Below are 21518 nucleotides of genomic sequence, written 5' to 3' on the forward strand. Positions count from 1 at the left end.
CATGAAATCGAAATATTACAACCTTATTTCCTCGAGCAAAATACGAGATATTGGGATTCCAAATACGGGAAAATACGGGATATTCTCAGTGATCGCCAAAAATTATGCCAAAAGTAAGCAATGCTATCGCCAATGGCGCGAAATAAAGCCCTTCTTCAAATTGCAGTGGATTAAAATGAATTCGACGGAATAAAACGTTTAACATCATAAATGTGAGATGAATATATCCATGATCGTAATTATCATAATATTATTTATGAGTTGCGAGGATAATTTTAATCCTTGATTTCGATTAAAAAAAACCAAAAAATTCAAATTAGCTTCGTTGAAAATACGTGAAAAAACGAGACATTTTTACAAAAAAGTCGGGATGTCAAAATTAAGTAAAAATACGAGAATGTCCGGGGAAACATTGAACGTATGGTTACTATAAATCGGAAGAAAGTTTTGAAAAAAAAATGCGGCATTTAACAGAGGGTTTAGTGATTTTTCTTCAGACATAATCAAGAAGATGCAGCTAAAAGCAGTTAAAATCATCCATATATATAAGTATTTTTGTACCCCGAAACTTTTTGAGAATGACTGAATGTTTTTGATGAAAAGAGAAAGATTTTTCCGTATATGGAAATATTTATAGGGCGGTAGTTCTTTTATAATGTGTAGATGACGTCACTGCTTGCGTCATGAGCTCTGTCTTCTTCGATTGGTGAGATTCTCATATTCCGCTCGATGTAAAGAGAAAGTGGTTGAAATATTAATAACACTCTATATATTCGTAAAATATGTTTTTAAGTATTTTTCGGAAAAGTATCTGCTCACACATTATGTAGAAACCATTTGCGGTACAGCATAAAGAGTATTTCAAACTAACGCGATTCTTTTTATATAGAGTTAGTTCTTCATTGTTATGATGATTGTATATATTTTCAGATTTTGTTAACGTACTAATAAATAAATAATCATAACGAACTCCAAAAGACCGGAGAAATCAATTCGTTATTTAAATTCCGTTATAAAGGAATTACATGTTTTTGCATTGTTCCCATGTAAACTTATCCGAGGGATTAGAAAAGTGTTCGTTAAATCGAAATTTTCGCTATAACGGTATTCATTAAAATGGGATTCGACTGTATATACAGTAGGAGAATTATACGTCATGTATTATAGTAAATATTTAATGATAAAAATTCACGTGAAATACATAAGACAATTGAAGTGCCTGAAAAATTGTCGATAGAAGTTTTTCGACACCATTAGTGAAAGAAAACGGGATTTTATCAGTTTGCCAAAAGTAATAAAACATTAGGATATATCTGCTGCGTTCTTTTGTTTGAGAGAAGAATTCACATCGTAAATAATGTAATAAAATAATTAATTATACATTATTATTTTATTATATTATTAATGTTGTGAATTCTTTGAATTGTGAGTTCGTAAAGTTAATGAGAATGTGAAACAGCACAGTAAATTCAATACAAAAAAAGATAATTAAACTTATAGAACATGCATCTACATTTGCGCCGAAGATAATTGGTATGACCATAATTTTTTCATTTCAGAGTCTGGTGTGAAGAAACATACATTAATATATTTTTATTGACAATATATATATATATATATTAACCTCGATATAACGACAACCACAAAAAATATCATTGGAAAGGGCTTATCGTTACATCAAGAGGTAGCGCAGTTCTTCTGAATTTACAGCGGTAAAATCTTCAATCATTACACTTCACTCGTAGCTAGAAAAAATTGATAGTAGATGGCAGCACACTACACATAACAAGCATTACATAAAAACAAACTTTATGTTAGGTCCGAAACACGGATACCCACATCCCAATATGTACCAATTCATTTAGTAGTGTAGTTTTTCTGAATTGATATGTTGTTAGTACCACTATAAAAATGAAATTTTCAGTATTTATTAGCATTGAACAATTTAGTTAATCAACAGAATTCGTTTAATTATATTGGGGCTGAGGAAAAAATAGCCATCTGTCTCTCTCTCTATCGTCCCACCAGAGAGCCATTTGCTCAAGTTAAGAGAAAGCTATTAATGCCTCTACTTCAGCGCCTCATGCCACAATGCGTGTAAAATGAGGGAAGCAGGGTCGCGTCTCCAGTGGTGTGTAGCATGCTTCGCCCGGTTCGCAAGAAGACAAGATGATTTTTCTTTCCGAGCTCACTTCGACATTATATCCAGAAAATATCTGTTGTTTCAAAAATCCGTTTAATTGTTTCATCCTGTAAAGTACTTATTGCGTGATACTTTCGTGCACGACACAAAAAAGTAGTTTCACGGCAACGGCATTAAACTTTCAGAGGGTAGATAGTGGAAAATAATCCTGTTAGGGGCCGTTCAAGTATTACGTAAGCAAATTTTTAGCCATTTTTGACCCCCCACCCCCAGCAAAATTTCGTCAGCAGCTCTGCCCCTCTGAATCTAACTCATATTTTCATAAACGGTGGTTGATGACGTAAGCATTATCCAACCCCCTCCCCTTGTCATCAAAAGTCAGAACCCCCCCCCCCCCCCCATGATGACGTAATACTTGAACGGTCCCTTATACCAAACCTTTGAAAGAACAAAAACTGGTGAGGAATTTAAAAATATATTGGATGAAACTTTGAGCAAAATACAGGGTGTTTAAAAAAGTTTCAAAAAGAATCACCCGATTTAAAATGCGGGTATTACGAAAAATATTGAACATAGACACTTAAAATTAATTTTATATTACATGGCTAATCATAAAGTTTTTTTTTACAAACCAAATTAAAGGTGCTCAATATGTCCCCTTTCAGATGCACGGCATATGTCTATACGTCAGTCAAATTCGTCCCAAACTTTCGCGAGCATGTTTGCTTCCACGGCTGCTGTTATGCGTATCTTCAGTTCTGCTAATGTAGTTGGAAGAGGAACGTACTCTTTTACAAATCCCCCACAAGAAGAAATCTCACACTGAGTTCCGGTGATCTTGGAGGCCAGTGATTTTCAACTGAATCATTATGTCCCGTACGGCCGATCCATCGTTTAGGAATGCGATTGTTCAAAAACTCTCGAACATCCAAGCTCCAGTGTGGTGGTGCTCTTCCTGCTGGAAAATTAAGTCATCCGAATCGGTTTCTAACTGTGGGGAAAAGCCAATCTTGACAAACACTGAAGTGGCGGACAAAGGAAGAACGTTAGCGCTACCTGTCAGCAACTGCATGAAACTCGAGATTTCCCTCTTTCCACCTATACATTATTGGATCAAAACTGAGTTATGATTTTTTTTTAAATCGGATGATTCTTTTTGAAACACCCCGTATTAAAAATAATGTCATTGTAGTGATTTCGAAATCTCTCTAAAAATATCTCTACTAAAAGGAGTTTATCGTTGGAGTGAAGGTAATTTGAAAAAAAAAGTTTGTAAAAAATGTCGTTGAAGAGAGAATCTGTCGTTGTAGTGAGGTTTCACTGTACAGGATTCGATAAGATCAAGATCATTTGTTCAAATCCCCTTCGAGTAGGTGTTAATGTATTCACGTGCAGTAATGCTCCGAGTTACATCTCCACGCATGTACGATGTCTCGTCCTAAAAATGATTGTAGAAGGATAGAGAAGTTATACATGTCGCGAGTTTTCGAGATAAAGCCGGGTTCTCGTAGAAGTAGGTTATCTGAGTCGCGTGCAGCGTGAAAACACTGATTGGTTAAAAAAAACTGAATTTCAGGGTTGTAACCAATTTCCCCCCCCCCTCCCCTCCCCAGCCGCTGTGGTGGTCAAGTAGGAACTGTGACGGATTCACATCGTGAGGTGTCCCGGGTTCAAACCCTGTCGGTGCCACAGTGGGGGGTCGGCTGCAGTTGGTTTTCTGTGGTGTCTAACTTCGAGGCGCGAATACGAGCCGATCTCCTTGTTAAAGTCAAAGTCACACCACAGAGAACAACAGTCCTACAACGGTACAAATATCCAATCATTGCACTTCATTCATAGACGGCCGCACTGAAAATTCAAAACGCGACACTAGATACGCACTCAGACTGTTGGGTACACATACTTCTGGCCCAACTCAATCGGTAGCAAACTGCCCATGCCGATAGACCATAGTTGTGCTCGATTTGAATGAAGAAATGATTCCCTTCCCTCCCGCTGCACACACGGCGCTGAAATCCTACTCCTAGGAAAACCTGGATCAAGGCCGAAATACACAACACTCACATGACGTTTCATGTCGTGTCACAATTTATACGAATCGGAATTCAAAACGTCTGTGCCGTGAGCTATGATTAAAGGCCAAAACACACCACACGTGATGTGATAATCACACTGACGTGATGTGATAATCACGTCACGTTAGTGTGGTGTGTTTTGGCCTTCATTCATGGCTTAAAATCTTAGATCAGCTAAAAATGAGGAAATATATATAAAATAATTGACATTTTCAGGGAAAACCCGAGATCAATTAATACGTTAGCAGTGATAACAAAAAAATAATAAGTAACCTTATCATCACACCGTTGAATTTTCATTATTTTCAGTACGTTTTAATCAAGGAAACTCGATGGCTATCTAAAATCTTGGATTACTATCTCCGCGTACCGTTGGGATCATGATCGAAAAATTGTAGGACTATGATTGCTCATGATTGTTGAGTAATAATATATTTTACTGACGTCAAAATTATTCCCATATTGACTCGCCTTATCTGATTGAAAACGATAGAGAGAACTATTTCTCTAACGTAATGGCATTATCATTACGCGCATCGGCTACCGTGATATTACGACGACGTGAGGATACTGCGAGAAAAGCACGACGTCGGGATCCCAGAACTTGTCGTTTTAGTTTCGATACGGAAAAACGAACCAATTGGAGCCATTTATGCCGCCATAATGGTCGAAAAAAATAATGTAATAGCAATTCTCTAAGATTATTATTGAAATATTATACAGAGTCGTGTCACATTATTGTGACCAACTCCTGCTTTTTTATGAATGATGGATATATTAAGCGAATTAATATGTGACACGAATTTCTCACGACGTTTTTTGGCAAACTTTTTTTTTGTAAAAATATAATTTTCCCTTAAATGTATGTTTTTCACTGAAAGCAAGCATTAAAGTTATTTCCTCAACTTACAAATTATTATGATAATTATGATTATGAATATCCATCTATATAGGAGTAAAGGTATTGGAAATATTGGGAAGGCTCAAAAATATTAGAGGCGGGGGAGTCCGTGGAAACCCAATATTTCAATAATTATTGAGATTGTGACAAATATTGGAGGAAGAGCTCGAGCCCATGGACCAGACATAAGTTTATGTCTTTGTTCATCAACCGCATTTGTCATTGAAGCGTTTTTTCTTCGTAGAATTCGTTTGATACACTGCGTTCTGCGGTATCGCTTCAGTCCCCCACCATATGCCAATTTTTCGGTGATTTCAATCTTACTAGGCAGTTTTGCTTCTCTTTGGCATAATTTTTGGTGACGAATGGCATTTTATTATATGCTCCCGTATTTGCGATCATAAATTTCGTATTTTTTCACGAGGAAACACGATCAGCCCACTGAAAAACTGTATAATGAGACTCGATGTCAGGGGTGGATCTATGGGGGGGGGGGAAAGGGTGAGAGTGATCTAGGTGATCACCCCTTCCCCAAAGCGAAATGTGATAGTTCAAGAAATGTTCGGAACTTCTATTCGATAATAAATACAGCAACGAATTAAACAACAAATTCAAGCTAAAAAACGAGTAAAACCGGGTCATTTTTAAATAAAGTCGGGATGGAGAAAAAAAACGGGACTGTCACGGAAAATATGGGACAAAATGCGAGACATATGGATGATCAGCGATTCGATCAGCATTTTTTCAGTGGTTTGTAAAATCACCCCTCCCAACAGCGACCACTAGATCGGAGAAACTGTTTTTACACCGCATTTAACGCTGTTTTTTTTCCCCCCACAAATTTCCTCCGTTTTTCAAATTCGAATATCTCAGTGAATGTTGCATTTAGAAAATGTAGAAATTTTTTTTTGTTGGCATTAGGGAGAGACAAGGCAACAACTTTCTTATTGAGTTTTAGGGTACACGGGGATTCTATAAAAAATTAATTTTTATATTTTGAGAACTCTACAACTCCCTTGAAACATTAATGACATATCTGACTACTACACGTTCTTTGAAAACTTTTTCTAACTGGGGGTATATCTCTAGGACCAACGGTTCACCAGTAAAACGCCATACCTCCTGTTTGCATGCACCCTGTATACAGGGTGATTCAGAAAAGATGGGGAAAACTTTATGTGAGGTGATAGTACACACCAATACAAACAATTGTCATCAAAGAATGTATGGTCTAACATGAAACGCAAACTCTTTTCGAAACGGCAGCTCCGCAAACGTTTAAACGGCATTCCTGTTGAAATTTATCGAAAAAGAACACCATGCATGTAAATGTAACCTGGGAGGAGAAGAAGAAGAAACCGTGTGCAAATTTTCGTCACAGTGAATAAAAGGCGCGGACTCAGTATTACTAAAGTACGCAATTATCCCGTACGTTACAACTGTTAGAACGGTTACACGCTGGAATAACTTCACAGGGCTGGCGTCCGCGCGTTTAATTCACTGTGCATACGATTTCTTCTTCTTTCCCGGGTTACATTTGCATGCACGGTGTTCTTTTTCTCCCGATAAATTTCAACAGGAAATGCCGTTTTAACGTTTGCGGAGCGACCGTTTCGAAACGCGCCAGCGCGTTTGCGTTTCATGTTAAACCATGCATTCTTTGATGACAATTGTTTATACTATCACCTCTTAAAGTTTTTTCCCAACTTTTCCGAATCACCCCGTATATAGCCATCTGGTGTCCTGTCTTCTATGAGCTATTAGCTGATCATCTGTTCATCGCAGGGTCCCGTTTGGTATATATATACGCTCTAAGAAAAGGAAATCTCTCTCCTGTGTAGCTTAGTTAGTGGTGAGAGCACTCGACCGGTATACAACGGGCCCGGATTCGATTCCCGGTAGAGATAGAAATGAGTTTTTCCTTTCCTAAAAAATCAACATCTCTTAAGACGTTAATTAGCTTATTATTTGAAATTAGGGGAAATCAAACACAGGCATACATTAAAGTAGTTTTTTCTGTGAAATTTTCTATATTTGTTTATGGTTATATTAACGTATCAAGATAAGATATTATGTACATCTAAAACATTTGCAATGGTATCTCAAAGCAAACAAAAAGAAAAATTCCATTATGGAGAAGAATGTCATATTAAGCATTAATTACGCGACGCTAATTTTGTTTTCTTTTTTTTTTTGGTCTGTATGAAATATTTTTTCACATATTTACACAATTCAAACTTTTTTATATTTTGAAAATAAAGAAGAATTTCTCGCAAAATACTTTTTTTCCTTATTTTTAGATAAAAATTCCTCTTTTCATGCTCTACTTTTGTTTTTCTATATATATATGTGCACACGCTCTCTATAACAACATATTCATGCGTAAAAGAATGTTTCCGCTCCTCGTTTTGAAGAAAATTCTTGGGGAAAAAAAAAGGATTTTCGTTTCATAAGAATGTTTGTTGGAAATTGGATGGTGTTCCGAAAAATATTTGAGTGAATATACAATTTAGAAATGTACGAAAATTTCTAATTCAAAAGTGTGGGGGTTGTATAATTTAGAGTCGGCAAAAGTTTGAACAGAATTCTAGGTCCCATGATCAACCTACGGGCCGTATGTGACCCGTAACAACTATAAATGAGGCCCGAGAAGCAATAATAAGCTAATGGAAATAATTTATTTATTATATTAAGGGGGGGGGTCTAATGACTTTTAAATTTTAAAATTAAAATTTTAAATTCAAAAAAAATATTTTAATTTTAATTTTATTTTAACTTTATTCAACCTTTTGTTTCATTTCATGAATTGAACAGTTTCCTTTATTTTTATTCAATTTTTATTCAATTTCTTTGATGTCATGGTATTTCATCATGCGCGCAAGCTGTTTCTAATGGTTTTTTTTTTCAAAATTCACAAAAGTATCTAAGACATGTAAAACCTTTTACCAACATAGGATAGCACATACAATCAAGAACATTTGTAGAACATTTGGAATAAATCGATGGTTAAATAGTATTTTTAATAATATTTCTATTAGCGCATAGTTTTTCATCATGTTAAGAGGTATGAGACCCCTTAATGCGTTTTCGGTTGAGTTTCAAGCGTGTTTTGCCACTGAATAGTATTAGAAAGAGCTCGTGTATTTTATTTGGCTTGAAACGGTAAGTTTGGATTCGACGAAGCCGATAAAAGTGATAAATAGTTCGATGATAGATCATGGGTGTCCAACTCACAGGCCTCATGTTGCTCGGAACAGATGTGGTCCAGAAAGCAATCATAAACTAACGAAAATAACAGATTTATTATATATTAATGCATTTTCGGATGATTTCAAGTGCTTCTTGCCACCGCTGTTTGTACACTGCTCAAAACAATTAGGGGAAATGTAGTTTTTATTTGGTTGTGATTTTTAACATTTCAATTTGCAAAGAACATTGCCAGGCATTCACAAAGAGTAATGTCACACATCCACTAAATTTTAATAAATTTAAAGAAATAACTTTTTAAATAAATGATACACATACCCTAATTGAGTCATGCTTTGATGACTCATACAATGGTGATCAATTAATCATTAATAGGAAATGCTGATAAAGACATGAAGCAAAGGCTAGGATATCCACCTTATAAATCACTGTATTTTATTTTCACGGTGCAAATTATAGCACCGTGTATAGCGGAGCGTGTGGGAAAATCCTGAAGAGCAAGGGGATTTTCGCAAGGGGGTGGAGGACCCCTTGTAGCCAGGGTCTTCAACCTTTCAGATATCGCGGGCCGAATTCAAATTTCCCATGACGCCCGCGGGCCACCACACCATCATACATTCGGAATTGCAAGATGGAATCTAGATCCACAAGGACTTTAAAATGGCGTCTTAATGGATTGGCCACCGTGGCCCCGAGTAAAAACAAGGGCCCGAAATAATTGTAAAAATTTTCTTTTTTCTGACATTCCTTCTTTCATCAATTCTTGATTAATTATTTCCTCTTATTAATTCTGAAACTACTTTGGGTGATTCTGATACTATTTCTTTCAGTAATTCTGAAATTGTATCTTTCAATGTGTTTCTCGAAATCATTATTATCTGTGTCAATTATTTTAAATTATTTTTTCCATCAACGGTTTTCAAGAATTTCTGAAAAATTCGTAATTATTTATACCTTTTTGGATGCCAACTTTCCCCCTCCACAGATATTGAAAATAAGGGTCCTCCCCAAAAAAAAGCTTGCCCTCCCACTACCAAACTTGTTAAGACGGCGTTGGTTATGGGACGCGAGCCGCATCGAATTATTCTTTTTATTTGATCGTCTTCCACAATGCTTATTTACTCATTTCCTAAAAATGGTCAACGAGCGGGCCGCGGCGGAAAGCTGCTAGGGCCATAATACCACAGATCCTATCACAGTGCTGGCAGCACAGGGAATGTAGGAGCCCGAACTCATTACAATAATTTTACTAATTCACAATCAAACAGCATACGATGGCCACTCGAGCCCTCCCCCACCCCACAAAAATAACTAAATAAAGTAAAATAAATAATGATATTCTGAGAAGCACGAAACAGCCCCACCCACGAACAGATATATTTTTTTTCATGGCGCAGTCGTCACACCCTATATCCCACATGAATGCTTTCAATACTACATATTACATATTCAGACAACTCCGTATGCGTTCCACAAAAATTATTCAGAACCTACAGGAGCCGCAAAAAGAATCATGTATTGAAAATTCAAGGCCCGTATTTCAAGGCCTCAACGACCTTCCACAGCAGGGCTGCACCTTGTACAACCTTTTCAGTCCGAGGGCCAGATATGTGGTATTTCTGTCGCTCGTGGGCCACAAAGTGAAACATGTAATGTGAACATATGACTCATGTTTTACGGGGCATTTCCGTAGTTTTGGCCCCGTTCCGACTTTTGTGTAAAACGTTTCGTTTTTTTTTTTTCGATTTTCAACGACTCTTTCTTGAATTTCTATTTTTACTGAAATCAAGGATTGAGATTATAAATTATATGATGATAATTATCACTCTAATCATCATAATTAATTGTAGTCATCATAATAAATTTATTCATTTCACATATTTGTAAAACGTGTCCTTTTTTTTTTATTTTTGGTGAACTACATTTTAATCAACTGTGAGTTGCAGTAGGTCCCTATTTCCCGCCATTGGCGATATTTTAGCTTTTTTAACGATAGTTGGCAACTTAACTTTGACAATTTTTTTGGCTATAATTAGCAACGTTACTTCTCTTGGACTGTATTTTTCTGCTTAAATGAAAAGAAGAGAGAGAGAGAGAATGTGAATTTCTAATTTTGCACTATTATAATTCTTGCACGTCCAAATAAGCAACTTCACCTCCCTTTGACCACAATTAGCAATTTTATTTCCCATTACAATTTTTTTGTCTATAATTGGCAACTCTGTAATTACCTTTCACAAATTTTTCAGCGGTAATTGGCGATGGCCTATATGGGTCCGGATTTCCCGTATTTTCACGAAGGAAAATATGGTCAGCCTTTTACTACTGATACTTTTTTTTTATCGGAACACCTTTCGGATGAAATCGTTGTGTGAGCCGCATTTGGCCCGCAGGCCAGATGTTGTGCACCCCTATTCTACAGACTATATTCTATCTCCGATTTTGAAATATCAGGGGTATTTTTTACATACATCCAAAAACATTTCCCAGCACACCTATTGATAAATTATACAAAATATAATATAATAATTTCATCACTTATTATTATTACCAGACAGACGTGACTAAGAATCCAAACTCGCAAAAAATAAAAGTGAAAAAAAGAGGCAAAAAAAAGAAGAGGATGCGCAAAATGTGCAATCATTTCTCGTTTCGCCTCGTTCTTCCTACGCCACTGCACACACCCATCTCCATACACATCACTGGGAACATACATACCTCATACATGTGTGTGTGTGTGTGTAACGAACTGGTTCCGGTACCGACAAAAAAAAAACACACACACACACACACACACACACACACAACCAGAAACTGCAAAAAAAAAAAGAAAAACTAGGTGCGTACGTTGTATGTTTTAAACACACACTGAGAGAGAGAGAGAGTGAGTTAAGCCGACATCAACGGACGGAAACCGGGTCCAAAAGCGATCTCAATGTCAGTCATGTCATTTCGGTCGCTCTCATAAAAGCTACATGAAATCGAACATCGAATAATGTTATTCAGATTTAACTCATGATCCGTGTGGGAACCGACTACACGCGTTTATTAATATTGGATATACGCCACTGAATGAATGAATTCGAAATAGTATTGATTAACATGGATTATTATCAAGGTTGTTCGGATCTACTTGGACAGGTATGTTTACATGATTTTTTTTTTTGCTCTTTCCCTCGTTTCGTGATTTAGGCTTATGATGGATAATGTTGTGAGGAAAAGAGACTGTCATGTTATATGATAAAAAAACTGACACTTATTAGAAACGTGCTTATAATACAGACGTGTTAACAGTTTTTGTTTTATAAATGATGGTTTCCTCCATTTTAGCATTCCTATCGTATCGTGTCTTATACGTTGATGGAATTTTGTATGAAGATCAATTAACGCTGAAGGATTTGTTAATTCTTAACTAATATATATTTTAATTATATATATATATTGGAAGAATACATATCGGATTGTTTCTTCATTTTCTATTGGAACTTTTGATTTAAATATATTTTTCTCCTCATTTTATGATTGAATGTATCTGAAATGCGATATTATTATTGTTATTGTAATATGATATCCAATATAATTTGAAAAAAAACTATATTTTTATTTGTGTGTAGTAATGATTTTTCTGTCAAAGTATTATAAGTAATAATATATGAAATTTGATGAAATTTGTATGAAATTTGATGAGTTTAAGTTTTATAAAGAGGCGTTTGTAATAGAGTATTCAAAATTTAGTCAGATATTATTGATTTAATACAATAACATCATCAATACCTTATGATTAATATTTTATTTTTATGTTTTATGGAAAAGGTATTATTAATAAGGTACTATTTATAAAGCATCGATGTTTTTATGAGTTTAACTAAGACAATGTCAATACTTATAGTTATATTTATAAAGCTGCTTCAACTCATATCATTGGTAACTTATTATCATTAATGATGTGCTATTGATAGATAGATAGAACCGCTCACAACCCCGGACCGATGCAAAGCAACTTACTTCCGAAAATTCTGTCAGAAGTGTGATTATGTGTATTGATAAGATATTATTAATCTGTGTGGTATTGATAAGATATTATTAATCTGTGTGTTATTCATAAGACATTATTAATCTGTGTGTTATTCATAAGATATTATTAATCTGTGTGTTATTCATGAGATATCATTAATCTGTGTTATTCATAAGGGGCCGTTCAAGTATTACGTAAGCAAATTTTTAGCCATTTTTGACCCCCCCCCCTTGTCAGCAAAAGTCAGCAAGATGCTGACCTCCTTTCCCCCCCCCCCCCCCAGCAAAATTTCGTCATCAGCTCTGCCCCTCTGAATCCAACTCATATTTTCATAAAGGGTGGTTGATGACGTAAGCATTATCCAAACCCCCCCCCCTTGTCATCAAAAGTCAGCAAATCGGAAACCCCCTTCCCCCCACCCCCATCGATGAAGACGTAATACTTGAACGGCCCCTAAGATATTATTAATCTGTGTTATTCATAAGATATTATTAATCTGTGTTATTCATAAGAATTATTAAACTGTGTTATTCATAAGATATTATTAATCTATATATAAAATTGCTTTTCTGTGTGCCTCTATGCAAATCTACAATTTTAGACCGATCTTCGCCAAATTTTGCATATACAGTGATACCTCGGCTAACGTGCGGATTCGGCTAACGAACGTTTCCATTTATATGGATGCATGCGGCTCTCATGAAACAACCGTGTCGTGAGCTGAATTTTGGCGTCGATAGTCATCAAAATTACTGTCACTCATGAATGAGTTAACAGAATATTGTCAACTTTACTGACACGAGTCCGAATAACTCATGTCCAACTCGGAATTTTTTCTCAGATGTACCTCCACTTCTCTTTCTGAAATTTTCTGAACCATTCCATAAGAGATTACACATTGATAATGCATTAATTGATAGCATTTTATTGATGATGTATTTTTTTATTAGTGCTGGTCCGATTAATCGATTAATTGGGTTGGTTAATCGTAGTTAGAAATTTTAGTTGAGTTATTCGACTCGTTCATTCGATTAAAATTTTCATTAAAAGTTTGTGAATTAACTTGATTTCTTTTTTGAAAAACCAATTAGATGTCGTAAAAATCATGTTTTATACAGAACATTTTGGATAAGTGACCATATTTAAAACCATTTGAATCAATATTTTGATCAAATTAGATTCAATGAAAACTGATTATTTAACTTTCAAATTGAGTTTGATGGGAGTGTAAATGTCGCTGTGAAAGTTTTATATCAAAGGAGTTTTTTAAAAGACTAGCAAAATTTATTGTCTCTACTGTGAACAGTAGTTTTTCGTATTCTTGAAACCATCAGCTCATCTTCTCACAAGTACCATTCGAGAAGAGTTTCTAGGAAAACAAGCAAAAAACAGTATAATCGAAAGTAGTTTCGAAACCAGTGAATAATAACCAAGAATATTTTTTTTTCAAAAAACGACAAGATCCAAATGAAGAAATCACAGGTTTAGCCAATTATGTTCATCATATCAAATTGCTTGAAGCGGGCAGCCTTAATTTTTTAACCTATTCTACATTTGTTTACATCTACCAAATAGGTTAGTTGAAATGAATAAAATTTATTTTTATAGCATCTACACTGCTGGCCACCCAAATTGCAACACCAAGAAAGACAAGAGATATCGCAACAATATTTATTTTGTAGATAACATGTTGACCAAGCATCAAATGATTAAATTTATAGACTTCTGTGAAGTGTGGTTCCTGCCAAAATCAGTAGCCAGAGTAGCCGCCATTGTTGGAGATCACCGCTGCCACACGCCTCGGCATTGATTCAAAGAGACTTTGGATGTGTTCTTGGGGTACAGCAGACCAAGCAGCTTCCACGTGTTGCCAAAGTTGATCTGGTGTGGCAGCTGGGGATGTAATCTGGGTCAATCGTTGAGCAACCATGGACCACATGTTTTCTATCGGCGAAAGATCCGGAGAGCGAGCTGGCCAGGGAAGCAATTCAATCTGGTGATTGACGAAGAACCTTTGGACAATGCGTGCCACGTGTGGTCGCGCATTATCCTGTTGAAATATGGCTGTGGGCAAGCCCTGAAGGTAAGGAAGGACAACTGGCTCCAACACCTCGGAGATGTAGCGCTGGCTTTTTAAAGTACCGGCAATGCGTACTAGAGGAGTGCGAGAGTGATATCCAATACCGCCTCATACCATAATACCCGGTGCAGGACCAGTGTGGCGGTGCATAACGCAGCTGTTCAGCATCCTCTCCCCACGGTGTCTCCAGACTCGAATCCGACCATCGTGGTGTTGCAGACAGAAGCGTGACTCGTCAGTAAAGACAATTTCATTCCATTGTGCCGTCCACATCCTTCTTTCATCGCACCATTGGCGGCGGAGACGTCTGTGGTTCTGCGTCAAGGGTAGACGAAGCAATGGACGTCTTGCGGACAGACCACTCTGCTGTAAACGGCGTCGAATGGTACGCGCAGACACTGGATGATGCGGTACAGACTGAATGTGCTGTGCTATGGTTCGTGATGTGGCTGAGTGATCCGTCACTGCCATACGCACAATACGCCTGTCATCACGTGAAGTGGTGCACTGAGGTGGATGCGATCGAACACGTCGGTCCGTCGTACCCTCCTGCATCCAACGATCACATATCCGCATCACAGTTGTTTGGTTTCGTCCAACACGACTACCGATTTCCCTGAAAGATAATCCACAATCTCGGTAGGCCACTATCCTTCCTCTGTCGAACTCGGATACTTGATCAAAAGATGATCGCTGTTTTCTACGAGGCATAATTGATCGTTTTTTTGAAAAAACCACAAGAAAAACACAATTGCCGTACTTCAAATCGTCGAAATCTCCAAGCCTTAAATAGCGCTTTGAAGTGGCGCCACAGGCGCGCGTGATGTGCGTCTGCGCTGAAATTCTAATCATTTGCATATCTCACCTCCGCTAATGCATGTTGTAAATTTCATATTATTTGCATGCTTCCTTCAGGGTGTTGCATTTACTGTGGCCAGCAGTGTATTAATATTATCTGGTCACAAAAATATTCGATTAATCGATTAAAAATTTTTGATTAACCAGTTCAAAATTTTAATCGATTCCCAGTCCTAATTTTTATAGATAAGAATTTATTCAAAAGGTGTTGTTGATATAGTTATTAGAATAAGCAATTAAAGAAAAATAATCCAAATACAATAATTGTAGTTAAATTGGTAATTTTTTTTGTAAAAAATTTTCTGATTTAGAAAGCTTACTGAGAAAATGTGCATAATATCCAACAAATTAATTAGTCACGTTAGTTCCTCACCTTCAAAGTAGAATTATAATAATAGAATCTTATTTTTTTTATTATAATTATAATAATGACAATAAGAAATTATTACAAATATTCTGTGAATATTTATACAATATTCTTTTAATTTGTATAATATTATCTTATAAATTAAGCTCAGTTCATAATATAATAGATACCGTTTGTGAGCTTTAACTTCGTTGCATGTTTAGAAGTGCAGCCATCTATCATCGAAATATTAAGCAGAAAATTGGCAGATGAGTGAATGTGTAATAAGTATAATTCAATATTTCTTTCCTGGGTCTGCTGCTCCTTGTGAAGAGACTTTTTTGAATTCTTCTCACAGTTGGAAAACAGACCACTTTGGCGAATTCATGAAGCCAGTATTTCTGAAAGTGTGCGTCTTGACTCCTAGGGGTGTCGCCAACCTTTGTCGCGACTATAGCTGAGAGATATTTATTTTCGTGCCTATTTATCATTTACTTGTGAGTGAAAATATTTACTGAACCATTCTGGGAAGCCACAGATGATCCATGAATTGGGTAAGGGAGCCGTGGGTGACAAAAGTTTGAGAACCACTGCATGAAGCAATCGAATATTTTACACATCACTGTGAAAGCTTGCATTTGTTTCCCGATTGGATTCATTAATCATGAAGTCATTTTTATCCGTCGCACGAGTTGGTGTGACACGAATATTAATTTAAGAAATTTTCATTTTCAGCGAGAATTATTAAAAACAAAAATCGCAGTTCTTTTTGGCAGATTTGTTTCTGTCTGCTTCGTATTGTATTATCAATTATCGCATTTGTCATCTCTTAATTAAAAATGACATTTTCGTTTATCCGCATTTAATGTACTGCTGTCACAATTTTTTATTTTGCAATATGCTTTTTGGTATTGATTTAGAGCTTTCGGTTATTTTTTTTTAGCTTCAGACGAATTTTCTTCAAAAACAAGAAAAGTTAAATGATGCAAAATTGACATTATCTCTAACGGTTAGGATTTACAGGTGACGGCTGTAATTATTTTCTAACACTTATCAAGATTTATTAAGTCAACTTTAGCAGCATAGTGATTGAAAGATGGGAAATAGAGTTTTTGAATATGAGCAATAATTAAAAGGGTTTTTTTAATAATTCTTCATAAAAATTGATCAGTTAGAATTATTTACAAGTAAAACTAAAATTATTACTTCTAAATTAAAATTATGCACAAGAATAACTAAAATTAGACAAAAATAGAAATTTTAACAAATTTATTTCAATGAGTTTACGCATAATGTATCGTCATATTCATCCCATGTATATTAAAAATGGGATGTATGTATAAATAAGCAATTTTAATGTGACTCGCATTTGCATATACATTCCTTTAAATAATTTTCAATATAATTGTGTAATAATAATAATGTCACGAAGTATTTTTAGATACATTTATATATTCAGTAAATTAATTTCAATTTTTTCAATAAAATTACTTAAAAATACATTTAGTAATTTTCTTATATCATTAAATGTATAGTGATTGTTATATGCAGTGTAACATAATATTTATCGACTATTCAGTTACCTTTGATTTCAATTTTTTTGAAAGTTCCTTCCGAAAATGAGGAAAATGAAAGATGGAAATTTGACATTGTTTTCTAACGGTTAGGATTTACGGGTGACGGCTGTAATTAATTTTTATCAAGATTGATCAAGTCAAATTTAGTAGCATTTTCTTCTGTGTGATTAAAAGCTGCAAATATAATTTTTTGAATGAAGAATAATTAAAAAAATTAACTAAGATCTTTATGAAAACTAATTGGATAACTAAAATTTATAAGATTTTGTAATTTATTTCGATGACTTTATGCATAAAATACGAATATATTGACATTTCAAATACATAACTGTTTGAAATGTGATGTACATTGGAAATAATCAATTTTAAATTGGTTCCCTATTTTTGATAATTTATTTTGTACTGTGTATTCGATAAATCTCTCTCAAAATACAGGGTGTTTCAAAAAGAATCACACGATTTGAAATGCGTATATTACGGAAAATATTGAACATGGCTAATCATAAAGTTTTTTTTTTACAAACCAAATTAAAAGTGCTTAATATATCCACCTTGGGATGCACTGTATATGTCTATACGGTAGTCAAATTCGTCTCAAACCTTTGCGAGCATGCTTGCATCCACTGCGAGTGAATTTCTGTGGACTACGTGCGAAACTCTGTTGGATGCGCTCCACATTTTCCTCTGACATGCTGACATGCGGGGACAGCCAGGGAATTTCCCTTTACACAGACAACACGTGTCTCGGAATTGTTTATAACATCGCCTAATTCTCTGAGCGGTAGAAAGTTCGATACCAGGATATTGTCGACGAAAAGCACGATGAAAAATTGTTGCGGACTCGCACTTCGCGAAGCTTAGAACACAAAATGATTTCTGTTGTGCAGTCGCCATCTTGACAAACACTGAAGTGGCGGCCGAAGGAAGACCGTTAGCGCTACCTGTCGGCAACTGCGTGAAACTCGAGATTTTCCTCTTTCTAACTATACATTATTCGATCAAAACGGATTAAAAGCTGAATAGTTGTGATTTTTTTTTTAAATCGAATGATTCTTTTTTTTGAAACACCCTGTAGTTTAACACGCATGTGTTTATTGTTTATTTGTATATAAATATATTTAAATTTTTTTCAATAAATTTGATAAAAGATGATTTTTTTATTTTAGATATAATTTTTTATCAATCATGAAATATATAATACACATATTTATCAGCCATTTAATTAGTTTTAATTTCAATTTTTTTTTTAAATTTTATTACTTTAATTACCATCATTAAATTCCCATCATTCTCGAAAGTTTTATTTTAATTTCTTACGTGAATATTTTTCGAAACTCTTCTTATTGGATTACTTTCAAAATTTCTCTTGATGTTAACACTAATCGAGTGATATAATGGATGTATAATAACATGTGATGGGCATATAATAGTATCTAATGATGCCATGGAGTAATTAATTTGCATAAAACTTATTCGCATCTTTATTCCTGTTTTTAACGTCTTGAAATCTCAAGGTTTATGCCGAAAGTTTTCATTAGAGTGGGGGGGGGGGAGAGAAAACACACGCACTCTCTCTTTATCTATTAAAATTAATACAGCCGTGAAAAATGTGTAAGTATAAGCCCATGGTAATATTTTTAAATTTAGATTACATTCATTCCATGTGCACCAAGGTTAACTAGAACACAATTCTGAAAAGAACTTCCATGTCCTTTACCGTGATCAGAGGTGGATTTATTGTTTTTCCGCATGTGGACTTTTCAAATTTTGCCGCCCTTTACCCATTGCGGTCTAATTTTCCTGACTAGTTATTCCTCGAATTGGCCGACCTTGCCCATGGTCTACTTAACCTAAATACTTGTCTCTAAGTCACTTTTTTGGTCGCTCACGTGTTTCCACACCCTTCAGGTCACTCTTTGCGTCCCTCGCTCACTAGGTCAGTCATGCTTACATACTCTCTGGGTCCCTCACTGACCTGGCCCTTCGCCAGGTGCGGCTCGAGAAAAAAATCCTCACCCGCGTGGGGCCATTTTTGAGCCCCACGAGAAAATATTTTTGCCCGAGCGGGACGTATTTTTGGCGCCCTCTATTTATTTTTGGATACGTTTTTTGTTTTTTTTTGTCGGCAAAGCTTTTTTTTTCCATCTTTCAACTCGGATTTGGCACCCCTCTTAAAGCGGCGTCCCGTACGGCCGCACAGGTCGCATGGCCCAAGAGCCGCCCCAGCCATTTGCTCTCTAGGCTATTATTCTGATCATTCACATTCTTGCACGCTGTTTTGGTCAGTCATGTGCTTGCTTACCATTCGCGTGCTTTTACAATTTTCATTCAGGTCACTCTTTTGGTTACTCACTGACCCGGCCTCTCACTTTCTATGTCACTGTTTTGGTCACTCCCATGCTTGCACACCGTTAGGTCACTCTTGTCGATCATTGACCCCTGATCGCTCGCTCTCTAAATAGAGTCATATTTATAGTTTGGCCACACCCTTCTCGCATTAAACTTTGGTTTTCTTGACCACTCATTCCTTAAATTCACCTCTAACAGTGCCTTCCAATAATTTCTGGCCTCGAGCATTTGACGATTATTGCCAGTGGTGGAGTGGCCACACTACTCGCCCGTAATTAACCTTGGAACGTATTGGGCCAGACTGGACTCGAGTGTGGCCTAGGTTTGATCAGATGTAAGACCGTAGTTAGTGAGCTTAAACAATTTTCATTAACCTACCAATAAAATTGTCCACCAGAAGTGGTTATCAGCGCCATCTATCAACACTGGGGGAACAGCTCCTGTCATGCTCACCTTTGTCAACATGATCCAGTTTGATGTTCAACATCTCTTCGAAGTTTTTACTCCACAAAAAAGAACTCTCTTCAACCATACTTACGAAGGGCGGGGAGGGGGCTAGGGGGACTGGGGACTTTTACGTGGGTTTATGAATCATTAATCATTACCGATGATATTGCAATAAATAATTAATCTCATGTAATTAAATGAAAATTCCCATAAAATTTGAATGTAAACCAATAATAATAACAATTTTTTAAATCAAAATATCCATTCGAAATTAATAATTAAAACAAAATAGATTAGATAAACAAAATGTAAAAAAATTCAAATAAAAATTTTAATTAATAATGATCACAATTATAATTGAAATTATACAAATGAACCATTTTTTGACAAAAGCAGCTCTTGTCTTCCAAATAATTAAAAAAAAATGGTTTTGGTAGATCGATGTTAAATTTATAACTATTAATTAAGATATAATTGATGTGATTTAATTAATAATACAAATCCATATCGAATTAAGTATTCTTAAAAGACATTATTTTTGAAATCTTTATAACTATATCTATGGTACTAAAATCTTTCTTATCTATAATTTTTCGGAATATTATATTCATTGAAACTTACCAGGAAATTCATGTTATTAAATTACGTGTCAATCAATTTTTCTTTTACATGGGCATTGAATTACGGGGGAGGGGGATTAACCGGAAATGATTGGCAACGATTGTAGCATTGTAGTATCGAAAAAATTGCAATCGGAAGAGGAAGCCAATTCCAAGCATGTCGTCGTCGTCGTACAATTTGCATAATCTTATAACGTTTCCAATCATAAATGTAATTTATTCTTCTGTTATTACTTACGTCTTTTCTTGTTCTTCTTTTTTTTTGACATTTCACGCTTTAATAATTTCGATTTCCTTTTCTTTCTTCCGACATGTTTCAAGTTTCCTCCTCGAATGAACTCGAAACCCAATTTGACGTCACAAGAAATAAATATCAGTTCAAAATTCTGATTCATGTTTTAAATTGCAAAAGGGTTTTTTTTTTTTCATTACTGTAGACATAATTTATAAGAGAATTTTGTTTTTATTCCATAGAATGGGATTATTTAACTTTTCTAATTGATCAGCTTTATTAACCAGACTTTCTTTTGGTTTCATAGATCCGTAACTTACCAAATTCTTTTCAAAATCCTCACTGCGTATGTATTGTGTACTTAACGCAAAGATGATTGTTGCGAAATGCGCGATGTGTGTTCGATAAGTGCTGTCTGTCATCTGCCTTACAAATTCGAAAAGGTACGAATTGTGTATGAATTTTAGGATGGAAGAGAGTAAGGATAGAACTTTTGTATTTGAGACCGGCTCCTGGCTCTCATGTACTGGCTGTGTTTTTAGTGGTGCTACTGTACTTTTCTACAAGAAAGATGGAACAGAGTGCCAAAGGAAACACTCAAGAGCAGGGTTACCGGAATCGCCAGAATACTGGCACGCAATTAGAAATAAACCCATTTAAAAATTATG

At 35.6% G+C, this 21518-nt stretch overlaps 1 protein-coding gene across 6 annotated transcripts in view; it reads left to right on the top strand.

The window, feature by feature from the left end:
* LOC149088113 (uncharacterized) overlaps positions 1 to 21518 on the top strand; it is a 156602-nt gene that overhangs the window by 67219 nt on the left and 67865 nt on the right. For 3 of the 6 annotated variants that reach the window (XM_089244526.1, XM_089244561.1, XM_089244552.1), the window contains exon 1: positions 11192 to 11467. The exons of the other annotated variants lie outside the window; for them this stretch is intronic. The gene's annotated coding sequence lies outside the window, so the exon portion shown is untranslated. Of the gene's footprint in view, positions 1 to 11191; positions 11468 to 21518 lie in introns of those variants that run through there. 6 annotated transcript variants of the gene reach the window in all.

The sequence above is a fragment of the Pholcus phalangioides genome, unplaced genomic scaffold (genome assembly GCF_987345545.1).
Source record: "Pholcus phalangioides strain wild (caught in Gottingen) unplaced genomic scaffold, Ppha-v1.0 ptg000003l_1, whole genome shotgun sequence".
NCBI classification, from domain to species: domain Eukaryota; kingdom Metazoa; phylum Arthropoda; class Arachnida; order Araneae; family Pholcidae; genus Pholcus; species Pholcus phalangioides.